Here is a 6,664-nt window from a genome sequence, read left to right as displayed (position 1 = left end):
CCTTCCTAACCTGCACTCTTCTTCCTGACCTCTCCGCCCCCACTCCAGTCTGACCTATCACCCTCACCTTGACCTCTTTCCACATCGATTTCCGACGCCCCTCCCCCAAGTCCCTCCTCCCTACCTTTTATCTTAGCCTGCTGGACACACTTTCCTCATTCCTGAAGAAGGGCTTATGCCCGAAACGTCGATTCTCCTGTTCCCTGGATGCTGCCTGACCTGCTGCGCTTTTCCAGCAACACATTTTCAGCTCTGATCTCCAGCATCTGCAGACCTCACTTTCTCATCCATCATATATACCCCCTGATAGTCCATTCCACTGATTGCAACAGAAATAATTCTTGTCCTGCAGTCAGTTGCTTTATGTGCTGAACATCTGCTCCTTTGTTTCAATGAGAAATTCCCTGGTGTGATAAGATTTTCCCAGGCTAATTCATTGTGATGCTGACAGCAGGACACTCTTCTTGAACTTATTAAATTTGTGATACTTCCTGATGCAGGCAAGGTGGGCTACTGATGTGCTGTACCCCAGTGCGTGTGGTGGGTGATAAGCTGAAGGATGAGACCTTTCATTTGCGAATGGAGAGGGATAGATTGTTACAGAGTTATTTAAATGAGATGGCGCAGATTTCCCTTGCAGTAGCCCTCTCAAGTCATTCTTTTATCCCCATGACCTTTTGTATGACCTGTTCACTGCAGCTCAGGTTATCTGAAACTCCTTGAGTAAAATGAAGATATATTCAAAACCACCAGAAGAGGGAGCTATGTGCTTTATTAACAGAATCATAGAGATGTACAGCATGGAAACAGACCCTTCGGTCCAACTCATCCATGCTGACCAAATATCCTAACCTAATCTAGTCCTGTTTGCCAGCACCTGCCCATATCCCTCCAAACCCTTCCTATTCATATATCCATGCAGATGCCTTTTAAATGTTGTAATTGTACCAGCCTCCACCACTTCCTCTGGCAGCTCATTCCATAGGAGAAAGTGAGGACTGCAGATGATGGAGATCAGAGCTGAAAATGTGTTGCTGGAAAAGTGCAGCAGGTCAGGCAGCATCCAAGGAGCTGAAGAAGGGCTCATGCCCGAAATGTCGATTCTCCTGCTCCTTGGATGCTACCTGACCTGCTGCGCTTTTCCAGCAACACATTTTAAGCTAATTCCATACCCGTACGACCCTCTGCATGGAAAAGTTGCCCCTTTGGTCCTTTTTATATCTTTCCCCTCTCACCCTAAACCTTTGCCCTCTAGTTTTGTACTGTCCCACCCCAGGGAAAAGACTTTGCCCGTCTACCCTATCCATGCCTCTCATGATTTTATAAACCTCTATGAGGTCAGCCCTCAGCCTCCGACGCTCCAGGGAAAATAGCCCCAGCCTGCTCAGCCTCTCCCTATAGCTCAAATTGTCCAACTCTGGCAACATCCTTGTAAATCTTTTCTGAAACATTTCAAGTTTCACAACATCTTTCCGAAAGGAAGGAGACCAGAATTGCACGCAATCTTCCAAAAGCGGCCTAACCAATGTCCTGTACAGCTGCTACATGACCTCCCAACTCCTGTACTCCATACTCTGACCAATAAAGGAAAGTATACCAAACGCCTTCTTCACTATCCTATCTACCTGCCACTCCATTTTCAAGGAGCTATGAACCTGCACTCCAAGGTCTCTTTGTTCAGCAACACTCCCTAGGACCTTACCATTAAGTGTATATGTCCTGCTAAGATTTGCTTTCCCAAAATACAGCACCTCGCATTTATCTGAATTTAACTTCATCTGCCACACCTCAGCCCATTGGCCCATCTGATTAAGATCCTGTTGTAATCTGAGGTAACCCTCTTTGCTGTCCACTACACCTCCAATTTTGGTGTCATCTGCAAACTTAATGATATCTCTTATGCTCACATCATTATATAAATGATAAAAAGAAGTAGAGGACCCAGCACCGATCCTTGTGACACTCCACTGGTCACAGGCCTCCAGTCTGAAAAACAACCTTTGGAAGGAGAAACAGGAATCAGAGTCCAGGGCTAATGTAGATGAGCAGAGGGATCTCGGTGTCCAGGTACATAGATCCCTGAAAGTTGCCACCCAGATTGATAGGGTTGTTACAAAGGCATACAGAGTGTTAGCTTTTATCAGTAGAGGAATTGAGTTTCAGAACCATCAGGTCGTACTGCAGCTGTACAAAACTCTGGTGTGGCCATACCTGGAGTATTGCGTACAGTTTTGGTCACCGCATTATAGGAAGGATGTGAAAGCTTTGGAAAGGGCTCAGAGGAGACTTACTAGGATGTTGCCTGGTATGGAGGAAAGGCTGAGGGACTGGAGGCTGTTTTCCTTAGAGAGAAGAAGGTTGAGAGGTGACTTAATTGAGACATATAAGATAATCAGAGGGTTAGATAGGGTGGACAGGGAGAGCCTTTTTCCTTGGATGGTGATGGCTAGCATGAGGAGATATAGGTTTAAATTGAGAGGTGATAGATACAGGACAGATGTCAGAGATAGTTTCTTTAGTCAGAGAGTAGCTGGGGTGTGGAACACAGTGCCTGCAACAGTAGTAGACTCACCAACTTTAGGGGCATTTCAATGATCACTGGATAAATATGTGGATGAGACTGGAATAGTGCGGGATAGATAGGCTTCAGATTGGTTCCACAAGTTGGCGCAACATCGACGGCTGAAGGGCCTGTACTGCGCTGTAACTATGTTGTATGTTTTATGTAACCGTCCTCCATCATCCCCTATTATGACTCCAGACCCACAGCAACATGATTGGCTCTTAACTGCCCTCTGAAATTACCTAGCAAGCCAGTTGTATTAATTGTGACAAAGAAATGAAACCAGAGAGATCACCCAATGTTAATCTAGACATCAGAAAAGACAACAGCCCTGTCCTCCTCACTAACATCTGTGGGCTCATGCCAACGTTGGGAGATCTGTCCCACAGACTAGTCAAGCAACAGCCTGACACAATCATACTCACGGAATCATACCTTATAGACAATGTTCCAGACCCTACCATCACCATTCCATGCTGTGCTCCGATCGAGCCCTCCACTACCACCTGATGAAGGAGCGTCGCTCCGAAAGCTAGTGTGCTTCAAATTAACCTGTTGGACTATAACCTGGTGTTGTGTGATTTTTAACTTTGTACACCCCAGTCCAACACCTGCATCTCCAAATCATGATCACCATTCCTGAATATGTCCTTTCTCACCAGCAGAGGGGGTGGCACAGTGGGATACAGTCAGGAGGGAGTTGATCTGGGAGTGCCCAACATTGACTCTGGGCTCCATGAAGTCTCATGGGCAAGGAGCCCTCCTGCTGATTACCATGTACCACCCTCCCTCGGCTGATGAATCGGTACTGCCCCATACCCCTCCAACAACACTTCGAGGAAGCACTGAGGATGGCAAGGGCAAGGTGTACTCTGGGTGGGGGATCTTGCTGTCCATCATCAGGAGTGGTTTGGGAGCAGTACCACTGATTGAGCTGGACAAGTCCTAAAGGATACTGCTGCTAGACTGAGTATGCGGCAGGTGGTGAGAGAAAAACATACTTCACCTCATCCTTACCAATCTGCCAGCTGCAAATGCATCTCTCCAGGACAGTATTGGGAAGAGTGACCATCGCACTGTCCTTTTGGAGACAAAGTCCTGCTTTCACATTGAGAATACCCTCCATCATGTTGTGTGGCACTATGACGCTGCCAAATGGGACAGACTTCAAACTGATCTAGCAGCTCAAGATCTGGTATCCATGAGGTGCTGTGGACCATCAACAGCAGAACTGTACTCCAGTACAAAATGTAATCTCATGGCCCAGCATATCCCCCACTCAACCATTACCATCAAACCAGGGGATCAACCCTGGTTCAATGGAGCGTGCAGGAGGGCATGGCAGGGGCAGCACCTAGCATACCTGAGGATGAGGTGTCACCCTGGTGAAGCTACCAAACAGGACTACTTGCACATCAAACAGGATAAGTAGTAAGTGATAGACAGAGCTGAGTGATTCCACAGCTAAAAAATCATATCTAAACTCTGCAGCCCTGCATATCTATTTGTGAATATTGACGGATAATTAACCAACTTGCTGAAGGAGACTCCACAAATATCTCCATCCTCAATGATGGAAGAGCCCAGCACGTCAGGGCAAAAGATAAAACTGCAGCATTGGCAACAATCTTCAGTCAGAAGTGCCGAGTAAATGATCCATCTCAGCCTCTTCCAGTGGTCACCAGCACAGAGTGAAGATTTCCAGAGACAACCACAAAAGACTGCAGGCCAACTTAGAGTACACTTAGAGTCAACCTGTCCTCTTGACAAAATGGTCTGGGAACAGGAGCATGCTCTCATCTGTCAGGAGGCATCGATTTCCTTTCTTTGTCAAATTAACTCATCTACCATATCAAAGCTGCTACCTTTCAGTTAAAGATCAGAAAATAATTACAATACAGCAGACTTAATTGGCTAAAAGGCTTTATTCTGCTTTTTAATCATACCATGTTATGCTCTAAGAAGATCGGTACCATCCAGGACAAAGCAGCCCCCACTTGATTGGCACCATATCGACAAACATTCACTCTCTCCTCAGTGATGCTTCGTGGCAGCAGTGTCTACTATCTATAACACACACTGCAGCAACTCACCAAGGCTCCTCAGACAGCACCTTCCAAACCCACCACCACTTCCATCTCGAAGGACAAGGGCAGCAGGTACATAAGAATACCAACCCTTGCAAATTCCCTTCTAAGCCACTCACCATCCTGACTTGGAAACATATCACCATTCCTTCAGTGTCACTGGGTCAATACCCTGGAAGCCCCTCCCTAAGGAATATGGTGGGTCAGCCTATGGGACATGAGCTGCAGTTGTTCAAGACGACAACACCTTTTCAAGGCACAACTAGGGACAGGCAATAAATGCTGGCCCAGTCAGTGATGCCCACGTCCCATCAGTAAGTGGAAAAGGTCTGGTAAGTATCAGATACATAGTGTTTTCTCACTGGGAGGCCTCATGAGATCTCTCACTGTATTTTACGAAAGGCACTTCATTATTCCCCTCCCTTGCCCTGAAATGGCTAACCCAAAAAAAGTGAAATCACATAACCTTTTATTGGCACTGACATCTGTTAGTAAATGTAATAAATTGTAAAAGCTTACATTTCTATAGAGAAGAGCACCCTTTCTTGATGGTTATGAAATATTAGGTGTCAGCCCATTATACTCAATTAATCTTGTTATGTTACATTTACAGTGCCGCCTACAAGTTAATTACTTGAGAACAGTTGCCACATTTAATGTAGAATAGATTTTGACATTTTTGTGGCTTGTGGTAAATGTTGTGAAACTGGGTGGGAAAATGATTGGTTCTGTTTGGGATGATCCCTAAATCCACCCAGAAATAGTCACCTGAGGGTCAGCCAAATGAGCACCATCATTCTCATCACTGTTATCTTCACCCTCGTCGTCATCATCACTCCATCACAGACTCTATCCTTCTCTCAGGAAGAGTCTGTTGGTGGCTAGACAGACTGATACAAGACAGACAGGAGGCTGGAAGAACACAGCAAGCCAGATAGCATCAGGAGGTTGAGAGTTCATGCTTGTCACAGGCTCTGTCACGTTTGGGGTAGTAGGTGGCCGAGGGAAACAGACGGTGGCTTCTTTTCCTGCCTTTCGTTTCTGCCCAACAGAAAGTCCCAGATGCTCCTCCCCCACTCTGAACGGTTTTGGCCCAGTGATTCCCAGGTGTCAGTGGGAATGCTGCACTTTCCCATTGAAGCCTGGAGGTATCCCTGAGGCACTTCCTCTGTCCACCTTGGGCTGGCCTGCTGTTTCAGAGCTGGGAGTGGAGCACCTGCTTGGGGAGTCTCACATCAGTCATAGGAAGCTTGTCATGGAGCCCACAAGAGAGCAGGCTATTCTGGACCTAGTGCTTTGCAATGAACCAGACTCTATAAAAGATCTTAAAGTAAGGGAACCCTTAGGAAGTAGCGACCATTCTGTGGTCCCAGTGGATTCACATGATCTTGCAAAGGTAACATTGTTGGGACTGCTCCAGCACCTGGCAGTATCTGCCATAGACAGTCCATTTATTTGTAAAGCAACCCCCCACCTTGCCCTTCAGCCCAGTCTTTATATCATCCCCAGTAATTGTATAACAGCCCACAGCTTGACCTTCATTAGCACAGAACCAGTAAACTGTGAGCATTCACACAGCACTGCCCTTTGATGTGAAGGGCAGTGTTTGTCACTGGCCACCCGGGTGTTTTCCTATCTTCCTGGTGGTGGAAATTGAATAAAGATTGGTGCACTTTGTGTCTTTCACTGTGTCTCACACCTGCACACACACACCATGGGTGCTGGGGAAAAAATAAGCACTACAAAAAAAAAAAAAAAAATATATAACCCAGAGATGTTTTCCTATCTTCCTGGTGGTGGAAATTGAATAAAGGAAAAAAAAAAAAAAAATTAATAATACAATAAAAGAAAAAAATAAACTGTGAGCATTCACACAGCACTGCCCTTTGATGTGAAGGGCAGTGTTTATCACTGGCCACCTGGGTGTTTTCCTATCTTCCTGGTGGTGGAAATTGAATAAAGATTGGTGCACTTTGTGTCTTTCACTGTGTCTCACACCTGCACACACACACCA

This window comes from Chiloscyllium plagiosum, chromosome 6 (assembly GCF_004010195.1).
Source record: "Chiloscyllium plagiosum isolate BGI_BamShark_2017 chromosome 6, ASM401019v2, whole genome shotgun sequence".
Lineage (NCBI taxonomy): Eukaryota > Metazoa > Chordata > Chondrichthyes > Orectolobiformes > Hemiscylliidae > Chiloscyllium > Chiloscyllium plagiosum.
The sequence above is the reverse complement of the archived record's forward strand: the minus strand, read 5'-3'. Positions refer to the sequence as shown.